This window comes from Hyposmocoma kahamanoa, unplaced genomic scaffold (assembly GCF_003589595.1).
Source record: "Hyposmocoma kahamanoa isolate Upper Pololo Valley unplaced genomic scaffold, ASM358959v1 63, whole genome shotgun sequence".
In the NCBI taxonomy this organism is placed as follows: Eukaryota; Metazoa; Arthropoda; class Insecta; order Lepidoptera; family Cosmopterigidae; genus Hyposmocoma; species Hyposmocoma kahamanoa.
In genome coordinates, this window is record NW_020653851.1 from 24,184,464 (window position 1) to 24,199,767 (window position 15,304).

The 15,304-nt window shown below is 35.3% G+C and overlaps 1 protein-coding gene across 1 annotated transcript in view; it reads left to right on the top strand.

Moving 5' to 3' along the window:
• Window positions 1–15,304, top strand: part of LOC113229897 (zwei Ig domain protein zig-8-like) — a 434,645-nt gene that overhangs the window by 52,651 nt on the left and 366,690 nt on the right. The gene's annotated exons all lie outside the window — the stretch shown is intronic.

Consider the following 15,304-nt stretch of genomic DNA (forward strand, 5'->3'; position numbering starts at 1 on the left):
ATGTGTGTCAGTGAGTGAGTGAGTGAGTGAGTGTGTGTGTGTGTATGAAGACTATGTTTGCAATTATACGAGGATTAAAGCTATTATATATTTAATTTAAACGTTTTTCGTACTGCTTGCTAGCGATGTCTCGAAGTCGAATTTCTGCGATTGTTTCGGGAATTTGCAATGAATGGTAACTGTTTGTAGAACATTAAAACCGCAAACGGAGAGTACATCACTAATGAAGTACAAACGGACGGTGGGGAAACGGTACTTTTTAAAAAGCATTACCTTCAGCAGAGAAAGTCGTGCAGTTAGTGTTATGCGACACGCTTGTCCAAAACAATTGTAGTGCCACTCAGAGCTGAGTGAGCTATACCACATAAGTTCATAAGATTAATGTGCTTGTAATTCCACCAGCACGTCTTACCCTTCAAAAATCGGAACGCAGTAACGCTCACAGTACTGCTTGGCGGCAGAAATAGGTAAGGTGGCAGTACTTTCCTGGACGAACTCTTTCACAACGAGTCTACTGTTACAAAATGTGTAAGGAGAACTACTGGACCCCAATGAAAGAGTGTCAAAGAAATCAAAATGATGTCATGAACGATAGATCGTTCGCAAATATTTTGATGCTGGTGCCGAGAAATAGACGTTCACACAGAAGGCTGTGTACAGAAAGTGGCACAGACTATGAAGGAGCGTAATATGTTCGATATCAAACTTATGGACCGGGTTCCAAGCTCCGAAGACGAACTAAGTTCAAAGATGAAATATTTTAAATAAAACAACAAATCATGTTTAAAAAACAGCCGTTCTGGATATTGACATTGCGTGATGAAGCAAATTCGTGGTGCAAGGGGAAGCACCCTAACGGCGTAGGAGGCGTGCATTAGTGAGATGATCACGTTTTTGTTTTTAAAAATTTTAAAAAGCCTCCTAATGTAGACGTGTTTTCACTTGTTATGCCTAGTAGATCGACAGTGTTTTGTTTGTTTTGAAAGGAAGAAATATAATTTTATTCTTTATATTCTTTTAGTAGCCTGCGTTGCTGAGCGAAGCCTCCCTTGCTTAGGCATTCTTATTCCTGTAATTGTCCTATCTTACCCAAATCTTGTTGAATTTTCCATTTGCGTTTTTATTAATGCAGATAAAACCTTACGAAGAGATTTCGTGTTATGGTCTCTCGTTCCGACGTCGTGTATTTCCGTCTTAATATCTGCCTTATGTTGAATAAAACATAAGTAAGAATTTATCGTAAAACATAACATTTCTTATCGCCTTAACAACACGTACACTCAGCAATAGTTTAAGATACACGTTGGGTAAAGAACTAAGGGACAATTTCAACAAAGAATTTTGAGGTATTAATATAATAGGTTTTAGGCTTTAGGTTCACTATACTTAACTAGGGCCGGTTCAGATGTCAAGCCTTAGAGCCCATGCACGTGGCGAGTATTTTTACGCGCAGATGAAGCGCCGATAACGTGTATTGACGCGATTCACACGAGATCACCTTTACAGTTCACAAATTCACGCGTTCGAGAAACGCGCGTCTTGCGTATAATATATTTTGTGTATTAATCGCTCGTATGTACACAAAAACCTTTACATGTTGTGATCACAGACAGGAGTCTGATACTAGTGTTGAGGACAACACTGGTACAATGGAATCGGTCGAGACAAAACTACTTACGCTGGCTTTTGGTTAAAAAACCTTGGAAAGGACCTACTCTATTTGATACATATTATAAGAATATCTACGTGTGAAAGAAAATTGAGTTATAATTGTAATACAACGTTTAAACGGTGTCCTTATTCTGTATCACAGCCGTATTCTGGTACGCAGTCTATCGCGAATATTGAGTTTTTGCAAACACCGGGTTACAAGCTGCAGATAATTTGAAATCATCCTCCCGATTGAAAGTATTAGAATGTTTTTTGATTTCAATCGCTGTACCTCCAAGTGACAGTCGGTGGAGAGAACCTGCGTACGATGAAACTCAATACAGCAATTTGTACCTCTTTCCCGTTTACAAATGTTAGTACAATGCGACGAGAAAGTTTAAAAGTATAAATTTTCAAACTGTTATCGAATATCATGTTCATTATTTCATTAATCGATTTATGTAAAACGATACAAGCTTTTGTATAGCTTAATAGACCCGTTTATATTAATATAATTGCAACAACCTGCTTTTTGAGCCTCTACAGGGCCGTAAACGCGCGTTCAGATACACGAATTTAATTCATAAGCAATCTGAAGCCTGCCTAAAGCTTGTCATCTGAACCGGCCCTAAATTTTCGATTTGGATTCTGTAATTTGACCTCTACGGCAAAACTTACGATTAGTAAGTTAAGTTTAATAATATTGCAAAGTAAAAGTACAATTATCTAATTGCACCATTGTAATTGTCTCTTTACAAAACTTTTGCAGCGTTGGAAAATAAACAAAAATCGGCGAGCGCATCGACAAATGGAATTAACGTAAGTCAATTTGGCCGGGCGTTGAAGCCAATCAATCTCGAGCCGAAAAAATGACAGCGCAGAGTTAATCAGTGCCCCATCAGCGGTCAGTCCTGATTGATGTCTTTAATGAAACGATCAAGGCCGAACGATGGTCAAGAGCGTCGGTTGTCATGTTTAGGTGTTCTTTGTTTTCATAATAATGTAATGAGCAAAGGTGGACTCGCTGGGCGAAAGCTTCCATCTATATATAGACGTCTTGCGTTTTAGTGCTACTTGCACCTGCCACACTGACTACTTTGGAATCGGGTTTTTAATTTCCAAACTTAAGATGGCTCCGGTTGAAAGTGTTGAATCACCTTGGGAAAAAATATAGTAAAATTGAGAATATACATTGAAACACGATTCATAAAAATTTTCACGATGGAAATAGAAGACAAACTTGCCTCGAACTTTTTAAAAAAACCCGCTGTATACAATGGGTACTTTATATACCAATGATTTTTTTTTAATGTCAACTAAACTAAATAGAACACGTATAGTATACGATATACATTTTTCAAATGGATTGAATTTCGTTTGTTAATAAATAATTTCTGAAATAAAGCCAGCGTGCCTGCCGCTCGACCTTATAAAATGAACCGTATTACTTCGGGAAATAATTGAATTCAAGCTAAGTTAGTATAATCTTTTGACGGTGAAAAAAAATCTATCCCTAATCTGCTCTATCGCCCATATCGGCGAGGTGAGGTGTGGGGGACCGCCCCTCGCGTTCCGCAACACGCGCGCTTAAATTCATATGAACAAAATAAGAACAACCAGAGGAAATTTGATACAAATCCAACGTCGACAAGCGCCCAATGGCGAATGACGAGGCAACGAACAGAAATTAAAAAAATTTAATACTAAATATCTCCATATAAAAATTATGTGCAAAGTTAGAAAGTTCTAAGACTTTAATTCAGCCTGTTTCAGGATTTTATATGATCTGGTAAATTACGTCCTGTCGTGTAACAAATTAGCACATTCTTTAGACAATATTCTTACGTAGATCGTATATTTTTGTAAGACCGTTTTTTAACACTAAAAGCCTAAACTGCTTGATCTAGTAAAACAGTTTCTCTCGCTTCTTCTCCGGTCACTCGCCTAAGCCGGCGTGGTTGTTTATGGCGTGCATATTTACTTCTTAGAGATATCCCTTCCGCAGCATGGTTGGTGATAATTTATTGTATTCTGCCGATAAATAATAGGTTTCTTCATTTATTCTCTATATCATTGTAACAGTGACAGGGCATTTACTATAAGAGTCTTATAAGTTTAATATTAATACTTATGCCGTTGAGATAAAGTTAGTTTTTCTACTTAGTGATGATCATCAAACACAGAGAGTGTAGATAGTCCATTACGCTGGCCAATTGCGGATTGGGAACTTCCTCGACAAGATTTATGAACCTTCTTCGGCGTGCAGTTTTCATCACGATGTTATTGATAGGGATTACTAAATAGTCACGTCAAGTTTAGCAGTAGTAGCACTCCTTGTGAAAGAGTTCGTCCAGCGAAGTACTGCCACAGTACCTATTTCGGCCGCCAAGCAGTAATGTCAGCATTACCGTGTTCCGGTTTTTTTGAAGGGTAAGGGTGCGGGTGAAATTACAGGCACTTGGGACTTCTCAGGGTGCCGTCACCCGCAGCCGTCCGTACGCAGCGGCAGTGCCTCGCAGATCTTAGCAATTCAAAATTCGCATGCCACTGCCACTGTCATGGGTTGCTTACCGCCTGGCGCACGACTTGTACCTACGTCCCGTCTCTTGATGTCATAAAAAAAGACAGGGATTCGAACCGGCGTTTTCTCAATTGAAGAACAACCGATCTCCCATTAGTAGCCTAATGAGCCACCGCTAATTATATATGGTAAATATTATAAATATAAGTTATGGGAACAAAGTACTTGTTGTTGTTACAATGAAATTGCTGTTGTTGGTTTGGAGTTCAAGTTGCTCTTAGGGCTTTGGCCGACGGCTGTTTGTAGTCTGTAAACTGACCATAATAAACAAAGTTTGTTTCATTAAAAACTTACCTGTTAGTTCGATGAGCTTGTTTTGTTTTTTTTATTTGTATGTTGTTAGGATTAATAGAACGCTCATTAATTATGCAGGAAACCCATTTTAGCGAGGTTAACATTTCCAAAGAAAAATGCTAAAGTTCCATACAGTCTTGGAAACCCAAAAAAAAAATAGTTGACGACCCTAAACGATAAAAATGTTCAACCCGTCGTGGATAAAACATTTGCGAATTCAAAATGTTACATAGTTTAGGTATCGCAAAGATTTTATTAAATATGAGGATGTTTGACCACCATGACATTAATTTATTTTTGTGAAATTACTGCACTAGTTTGTTATAATTAATAACACAAAGAATATATAATGTAATTAAAAATTATAAACAGAGTTTTAATAGTATAGTATAGTACACGTATTTCATAATAAAATAAATAAAGATTATTTTTGACTAAATATGTTTTGTGAAAATGGCAAATATACCTTTGAAATCGAACCCCTTGGCCCGTGGGGTCCCACTGCTCTTCATCTGTACAAAATTTTGTCGAAAAAATTAATTGACTGTCTGGGAAAACCAAGGGCCGGCAGCTACCTTGCCCAACGCATTAGCATAGCAATACAAAGGGGGAACGCTGCCAGCATCTTGGGCACGTTGCCGCGGGGACCTAATTTTATTCATATAATTTAAAAATGCTAATTTTACTTTCTATAGTTAAGCTTTTATTGTCTTTTTACCTTATCTGTATATTACCTTAATTAAATACATCGAATAAACTGTCGAAAACAACGACTAAATATGTTATTACATTATTACAAGATTATCTTTATATTTGCTTAAATTGACATTATGAACTGTGACTATTTGATAAAATCCTATCTTGTGTAAATCGAGAGACTACCTGACGTGTTTGACAACATAAAATCTATAAATCTTGTAAAATATGTCCATAGTCGTTTAACAGGCGTGCACTGTGCACTGTGCACTGTGCATTTCAATGACAGGCACTAAAACACTCCGCCGATCGATTGGGATGTTGACAGGTTACTGCAGCGGGCATTAAAATAGAAGCCGCACTGGCACTGTTTGTATCGGTGTAGTGCTAAAGCTTCTGAATATCAGCTTTTAAGATCACTCGCATTTTAAACGCATACAACGTAATTGCTTTAGGAGCTCGTTACCATTTTTAAAATCCCAAGTTAAAAATATATCTTTTTTTGAAACTCAGTCCATAACCGTTTAGTGAAATTACAGGCACATGGGACTTGTCAACTTATGTCTCAGGCTAAAAGCTCGAAGCGTGAAACATACCGACAACAGGTGCGGGTCTGGCGCGGGTCGGGTTAAGACCGCGGCGGATCTAATTCCGTGTATAAAAGCGTGAAACACACAGAAAGCGGGTGCGAGTCGGGCTCGGATCGGGTCGGGACCGCGTTCGGTGTGTTGTCGTCCATATAAATACATGGATTAGACCCGCTGCGGTCCCAACCCGACACGCGCCCGATCCGCACCCGACCCGCACCCGCTCTCTGTGTATTTCACGCTTCAGTGGTACTGCAACTGTGCGCAGGCATGTCGCTTACCGCCACACTCACGACATGGTATCATAAAAAAAAACAAATATTCGGAAATGTACTCTAGCTGAACCGATTTTATTATGGCTATACAAATTTAATATCGATTCAGTCATTCTTTCAATTCTAACGCCATCCGTGGCCTATTGGTTTGCATTGTGAGAATGTCTCGGGTTCAACTCTCGGTATAACCAATTTTAGAAATTAACTTTTCTAAATTACTTCTGACCTGGGTATTCTGGATAAACCCTTTATTATGTTATTGTGGTACTCATAGTACAGGGAATTCCATAGTTTGAGACCACGCAATTGATGTGGTTGTCTAACATTCTTATTGTTATTAATTATTGAAAAGTTATCACGATAAACAACACTATTTATCGAGATCGTAAATTATTATGTACCTATTTTGCATGGTAGACTTAATTGGATCTATCCGTAGGTAGGCAACAAGGATAAAGAATGTCAACACTTACAGTGACTTGCCTAGTGTAAACGCACCTCGGCATTTCCCGTAAGCACTCTCGCTGACATTTTTATCACATGATGTTACTAAACGACGTGTCAACATTTGGGGAATGTTTTCTGCTCCATTGACGTCACTCGTGGTGTATACTTTTATTTTTGTACCACACGTGTGAGGTAACACTCGAATAACGCCTACTACTTTAATGGAGAAGCAAATGCAAAAACAATTTATTTTATACTGTATATATACAGCCTTCGCACAAGTTAGGTACGAATATGTTTAAGGCCAACTACTTACCTCACTGTAATCCTTTTAAAATAAGGTAATCGCAAATATACAGCCTGTTAATAATAATACTACTTAGTGATTAAAACCTCTTCATTGTTATATTTTGAAAGTTTTAATTCATCACTGACCACTATTAAAATGAAAAAATAATGTCAATGTACATATTTCTTGTATTGATTAAACCTTAGAGGATAAAAGTCTAAGCTCAAAACATACCCATGTTGACAGACACCGATGTTAAACTTCTTTGTTTGGAAAAAATTATAAATTCCGTTTATAAATTTTTCCGGTAAAGCAAAAATTTTAAATAGCATAAAAGGTATTCTATGCGATTTAAAATTTTACTTCGTCGTACAAAAATGTACGAGAAATTAAAATAATTAAAATGGATGGAATGAATGGTTATAAATTCTGTTTTTGTTTTTTGTACGGTAAAGTAAAAAACAAAGTATTTTTAATTTAACGAGAATAAAATATTGAACGACGTAAAGATACAAGAAAAGATGTCACAGCGAGTAGTGACATACAAATATTTATATTACATTATTTACAATAATAAATATAATAGTACAGTGTATTATGTTGACGTAACTTTTGTTTTGTTTTAAATGACGTAATATAGAAAAAAAGTCACGGTTGGAATATGGTCCATCTACTAGTTTGAGAAACATTATTTTTTGTCAGTGGTAAACTAAACAACGGACCGTGGAATACGTGCAGGCAGAATCTAAAATTAACAAAGTCGTGCAAAATACGTGTCCAGGTGTGGCGATTGCTTATGAACGTCGAGACTGGGTAATTAGGCAGCTTACGCCGCCACAGTCCGCGTATCGCTCCTAAAGATCTCAGGAATTCCCGGTACCGCTGATTATTTTCATGGATACGAATATGAAACACCGGGTGTACAGGCGAGCAGGATACTAAAGTGTTTTTAAAAAGGATTGTTTGTTACGCATAGGAAATTAATCTTTGTTATAGTGAAAAATATTATTATTTTGCATTAATAATAGACATAACTGATTAATGACTTTACCATCTCAGTCAACCGTAAGTATGGCACCTGGAAAAGGTTCGAGGAGTTTGTTTGAATAAATAATATAGGGTGCAGTTAAATACGTCTTCAATTGCACTACGTAATGCAGCTTGCGAGCCTTTCGCAAACAGGAGCATTTGCAGCGCATTCGCCAAATAGGTACGCACCCTGAAAGGGTTGTAACCCTAACAACCGTAATCAAGATCACGGCAGTAAAACAGAAAACTTCCGGTCCACAATTTTATTTAACGTGAAGCAAAGGTGAAGTAAAAAAAAACTATAACAAATAAAAGGTAGATGTAGAAAACGGTACATCAATAAAAATACACTCCCTAACTTAACCTAAAAAATGGTAGACGTTAGATTTAGGCACTTACCCCTTATCGGGTTTTATTATGTTAAATTACAGATTTTGGATAGACTGTTATTCGCTCATTATGGTCGATACATGATTTACATTGATTGTATTATGATTAAACTTGAAAAGAATAAAAAAATAGACAATTTGATTTAGTAGTTCTGTCCGCTATCGCGGTCAAGCAGAGAGTGACCGTGGTACGAAGCAAAAATGAGGAAGCGAAGGAAGATGGAACAATTCAAATTTAAAATTTAAATACAAGCAAAAGAAAAAATGATACGATACAAAAAGGTGAGATGACGCTGTAAGGGGGTCACACCGTCACAACCCTATGCGATCTAAACCCATAAAAACCCTTTTATTTCCTATAAACCAAATCTGTGATACAATACCTGTATTACAGAAGAGTCAAGATAATACAATTGCCTCAGTGGCCGATCAGTTACCATGCTGGACTGTCACGCAGAGGTGCCGGGTTCGATTCCCATGCCGCGAGAAGTTTTTGTATTGTCCACATTGATTTCTCTCGCGAATTCGTGGTTGTCTCTTTGTGTGTCCATGGCACCCGCGATACAGTTTCTCTAGTGCAGGGCTTTAAAAAATAATAATAATTTGCATTATTACATCTCGCACTATCAATAAAAAGCAAAGCACCACAACTCAAAAATACACTTTTGCTTAACTGATAAAATAAAATATAAATTACGTAAGCCAGAAATAAAAGTCACCGCAGAAAAGCGTTTGACAGTTTTCCATTTTCACTTTGCTCTCTAGTTCCACCCTTAACTCACACCTTCTTTCGGTGTGTTAGAAATTCTAAAATTGTCTACCCTCATGTTATTGACTTACCACCTATTCGAACGTGCGCTTTGCTTCATCATTCCTCATGCTTACGTTAATGGAATTGTATACTCTGTCGGTATCTGTATTTCCTGAATACTACAATTCAGGGGTATTCAGTAAAATTATAAGAGAGGAAGAGGTCAGTAAAATTATAAGAGACCTTTAGAGCACAAACAGTACAGGATATGATGGGTTAAGTACAAAGATAATTAAATTTGTATCTGAATTAATTTCACCTATTTTAAGTCACATTATTAACTTAAGCATAGAACTAGGGGTATTTCCATCTAAACTAAAAACAACCATTATTAAACTAATTCTTAAAAAAGACGAACCTAATAATATGGAAAACTATAGACCTGTAGCGTTAACACCTGTATTCTCAAAGATTATTAAAAAGGTTATTGCTAAAAGTATTTATGACGACCTTGAAACAAATAATATATTCTGTAACGCACAAAAAGGACTTCGTAAGACGAAATCTATTGATCTTGCAATATATGAATTTTTTAACATTATTTACAGTAGAATGGACAAAATAAAACCTGTAATGGCACTGTATATGGACATGTCAAAAGCTTTTGACTATGTGGATCTATTAATGCAAAAATTAGGAATTTATGGTATAGGCGGAAATACTCAAAACTTATAAAAATCATATCTGAGTGACAGAACACAAATCAGTCGAATTTCTTTAACTACAAAAACAGAAACTGTTTACGAATCTTCTCCTAGACTAGTAAAATATGGGGTTCCACAAGGTAGTGTTCTAGGTCCATCGCTGTTTATTATTTATATTAAAGACATGCCTAAATCAATTTATTCGCTGATGACTGTACTATTTTATTTGAAAATGAGACTGAAATAAAAGAATCCCTAATAAATATAATGACATGGCTTAAATTTAATAATTTATTGCTAAATCTTGACAAAACGGCAATTATGAATTTCAAGCAAAGGGGCAATAACTCTTTGACAAACAAATTAATTTATAACTCTCGTGTTATCGGTGAAACATCGGGAACCACATTCCTTGGACTTCACATTGATAGGAAAATGCAAAGGGAGGAACAACTTCAAATAATATGTAACAAGCTATCGAAACAATCATACGCTCTCTTTAAATTGTCTAAGGTGGTAAACAAAAACGTTTTACTTGTAGTTTTCCACAGCTATGTAGCTACAACACTCAGATATGGTATCTTATTTTGGGGTAATAGTAGCAACATAATACAAGTTTTTCGAGCTCAAAAGTGGTGCATAAGGGCAATCTGTGGACTGAAACAAACCGACAGTTGCAGAAACTATTTTCGAGAACAAAAATTTTGACCTTGCCTTCATTATATATCTATGAAACAGCCTTATTTATATTTGAGAAGAGTATAATAGGAATGGCACCAAAAATCTATAATAAATTGCCATTACAGGTAAGGCAGAATGAAAATTTCGCGAAATTTAAACGCACATTATTTGAGTATTTAATTGATAAATCATTTTATTCATTAAAGGAATTTTGCTAACTAATTTCACATTAATTAATTTATTATTTATTATTGAAACGAACGCGACTGTATGACATTGATTTACTTACATTGATTATTATCTTAATTAAATTATTTTTATTTTGATGTCCTAACTGCTGTGGATTTTAAGACCTGGTCCTGTGAAGGTGGAAGCCTGTAATCAGTGGAAGCCTGTAATCAGTGGTTTATGACTATTTAATTATAATTATTAGTGTTATTTTATTATTATTATTATTTGGAAGTATTGGACAAGTATAATTAATAATAATAGTATAATTTGTATGCCTTGATGGTACGTCATGGCGATAATAAAATAAATGTTATCATCTTTATTGTACCCATGATGACGAATAAAATTATTTGATTTGATTTGATTTGATTTAATTCAAGGCTAGATTGAATAGACATTCACTACTCGAACGTGTAACGCCATCGGCCATATCGTCACTTAACATTAGGTCAAATTGTGGCCAAGCGTATATTTTTTCTATTTCACGTTTAAAAAAAACAAAAGCGGTTTTTATATTTGGAATCAGCGAAACGTGTATTATTTTTAATAGAACGTTATTACAGAAAGTCAGGAAGTAGGGGATTACTGGATGAGTGTGAGTTACAAGGCCGACCGTCACCGATGTTTGTCTTCCCGTTCCCGCCGAGGCATATATAGTGCTGTTCTGTAACAATATGAAGAAATGATAAAAGACTGAAGAGAAGATGTGTCCATAACAGAGAAAGTAATAAATGTTAAATAAAAGTAAAATATTTGATATATTAGGACAATTGCTAAAAGAAAATGTTATCGTTTTTCCAGGCACATTAATAGTAGTCTGTTGAACTTCTGATGATCTGATTCAATTTATATCTATTACTGTATTATTGCTCTTCTCATTAGACCTTATTGTCGCGACGAAAATACAAAAAAGACGAAAAATCAGAAAAGAATACCAAATCACCTTTCTTTCATTCTGCGGTATAGGTCGGTATTTTCAATTCTCGCAATTACGAACACTGGGAAGTTGGCTGTTTTCTTTTGCCTTTACACATAGTTCATTGTTAGTAGATGGATTTAAAAGTTTAGCGGACAGTGGGTAATGGATTTTCATACTTTGCAGGCCTTTGGCGGGAAGAAGTCGCACGTTTTAATGTGACAAAAATGTAAACGTTTCACTTTTAAAAATACTTTGTTTAAGATCGCGTAATCAAAAAAAGCAATTCTCAATAAAAACCAAAGGACTTTTTATGATTTGTTCTTAAATGGATATTCCTGTCGATAGTATTTCTGTCGAAGAAGTTGAATTAATTATCAATTGAAATTTAATAGAAATCATTTTTGAAAAGGAATTAATTCCTTTTTGAGTGGTTTTACCTAAAAAAGTTACTACATTGACACAAACCAAAAAAACTGGCAAATAGGATGGATATAGAAGTACAAAAAACAATTAGCTGTGGGCAGAGATGGGTAGCGGGTTAAAACTCAATGATTAACCGGGTTTTTACCCAAAGCGTAACTCTACACAATACCTACCTTGCAATGAATGCTATGGCTGCTCACTACTAAGGATGCATATTACGATAAGATTTTTATGAAGACCGATACAGGTGCATACGATTTATCGATTTTTTTAATCTGTTTGTTTTAATGAGATTTTCAAGCGAATCGATTCAATAGCAAATCGAACCATCTAGATCAGAAGGCAATAAATATTTTGTAAGAATTGTTATCATAAAATTAAACACTCGATATAAAACAGATATTTACTTGTAAATAGGTTTTACCCTTGATTTTACGCGTGAATGAGTTTTTAGCTCGATGTAAACCCGGCCTCCTGTGGGACATCATAGCTAATAAATACACTGTTTAGTTACCGATTTGTAGAGAAACCTTTGTTAGCTAAACCTTTGTTATTTGTCGAATAATGTAAACGTTCTAAAGTTCAAACCGACGCGGCGGTTCAATATATATTCTGAGAGTAAAGTTCAAATCCCCAAAACGATATTCCATTTGGCACATATGTCAAATCGTGTTTCCATTTTTATCAATTCTACTCTTGCTCAGGATTCCAATTGCTAGCCTTGTGAGCTTATGACCTTTTTGTGTATTACAAAAAACGTCACCTTTATTGATCTAGAACAAGGATAAACCTTTTTGTGGATCAATTCTTTTTTATTTATTTATTTAGTTCACACTAGTGATGTGCTTGGCCCGGTGCCATCGTCGCAGAATAATTTGACCAGCGCAAAATTTATTTTATTTATAATGCAGGTACGTCTTATTCGCACTAGATGGAAATGGGGAGTCACACTGGCTATTTTTCCCATTAGATGACGCTTGAATGCTGGTGTTGTTGGACTGTCGAACTCAATAGTTACAATACCTGCTAACTGTCTGTAATAACATGGCTGCTTTTTGTTTTTTTTTATTGTGTACATTTAATAAAATTGCTATTTTAAATATTTTGTTAAAGGAGTTGCAACACTCTTACAAATCTGTTTATGTTTAAGAGTGTAAAGTAAAACCGTGTTAATGTTTTTTGTAATTATTAAATAAATAAAAAACCAAAGTGACGATTTCAAGTATAATTTGCGTACTTAAGAAACAAAGATTATTTGACTTTAACGTCGCTTAACATGGCCAACTATGTATCTATTTTACATTAAAAAAAACATAAAGTACGAAATAAAACTTATAACATCGTTTGCCATGGCATATACATTTTTTTCATTTGACATCAGTGGAATATGTAATTTTTTTAAGCAGTAGAGTTTAATGTACCTTTACCTTTTATCACTGCCTTTTTAAAATTGCTTGCATCATTTGGTTAACGATAACAATGTCAGGAGAATTTAAATGAAGCCCGACTAACGTATTATAGGACTTACTTGGATAGTAGAAGCAGATATGAGCAAGGGACATCAATCAGGCAGTAAAGCGACGAAGCCGCTCCCGCGCCTCTCCGCGCGCGCGCCGTCTCATCCATGTCACAGATCCTTTCTTTGCAATTATTATTAGCTTTTGTAATTTACTTCATCCCCACTTTCTTCTTATCAAAATTTCTGCGTACACAAAAAATAGACTGTGAGTATGGCATGATTGGTATGTGACCAATGACTAATGTTATTTGTAAAATTTTATACAGACATTGTTTGTGTTTTTAAAACGATCAAAGCCCCTAAATAAATAAAGATTAAAAAAAATGCCTATATTATAATATGAAGTTTATTGAATAATATCACAATTTCATTTATTTATTCAGGTAACGATCAGTCATATACAAACAATTATCTGAGAACAGTGTATATAAATAGACCTACAGTACCTACATTCCAAAAATTAAAACGTAAATTGTGCAAACACGTGGCGGATACGAAATATTCTACATTATTCTACCAAAATGTTTACATTACAGACCCAAACTCCGGACTCCCACTAATTCTTAAATGTATTTAATGAATTTACAAACACTTCAATATCATAAAGACACGTCATAAAAACTACAAGATCGCCTGATAAAGGTGTTATTAGCATAGATTGTTCGACAATTTGAAAGATAAAATATTCTTTTTGGACGTGACGAGGTACCTACATTAAATTCGATTTTCTCAGAAAGTTCAGCGAAATCAATACAATGTTTTATGAACAAGATATTCAATTTTTTTGTTTATAATGAACATAATGATAAAACACCACGATATTCACTGAAATCAATATACCTATATGGTTTACACTAAATAATTATGTCGAATAGAAGTTACATTCGGCAGAGCCTGTTATGGGGTAGAGCTGGGTCGCCAAGCGGAAACGGTTTCGCCGAACTTCAGTTAATGCCTGATTGATGTTCATGACTCCCTCATAACTGCAGATAACTCCATCTATAACGACCGACCTAGTCGTTTAATTACTCCGTCTAGACAATTGCGAACTTTATCGATATTGAAGATATTAATCCAAGCTTGGCGATTGATGCTAGGAGGTAATAGTCTTACGTACATTAGGATATTTAGAGATCGGTGCATACACATAACGTAAAATAATTTGAGTTTCTTGTGGGTGGGTGGCTCAATTTTTTGCCCTGTGGACGCTGGTTGAGAGAGCCCCGGGTTTGACACCTTCATACCTTACCGTAGAGCCTTAGTAAATTCCCAGGTTGTCTGACACATATGTATATATAATATGTTAAAATTATATAACATAATAAAAATACTGTACTTAGGAAATGAAACTATTTTTCTGGATTTAAACCGCGTATATTTGTTTTTTCAAACAAGCGAAGTATTTGTACCCGCGTCAAAGAACATACAGCTGATGTCAAACACCGTTGCGTAAACAAGTCTACAGTCTGTGAGCATGTCGTTGATAAACCAACACATTCAATTAAGTCTGACAATCCCCAGGTTCTTGCAAAAGAAGTCCGTTATCTACCCAGGATGCTGCGAGAGGCCATTGAAATTTAAAAAAAAAAACATTCTAATTTCAACAGAGAAGATGGTTTCTCCGTACCACCAGTTTGGGATTCACTATTACCTCTGATGAAAAATCCCAAACAGACATAAGACTGCAGTACTGATTAGTATGTTTTAATTTATTCTAATCTCCATTATTAATAATTAATAATAAATTTAACTCATAATAAAATCATTTCTAAAACAGATGAAGCGTAAATTGGAATGTTCTTTGCAAAATTAAAAAAAAAGGTATTTAATTAATAACTT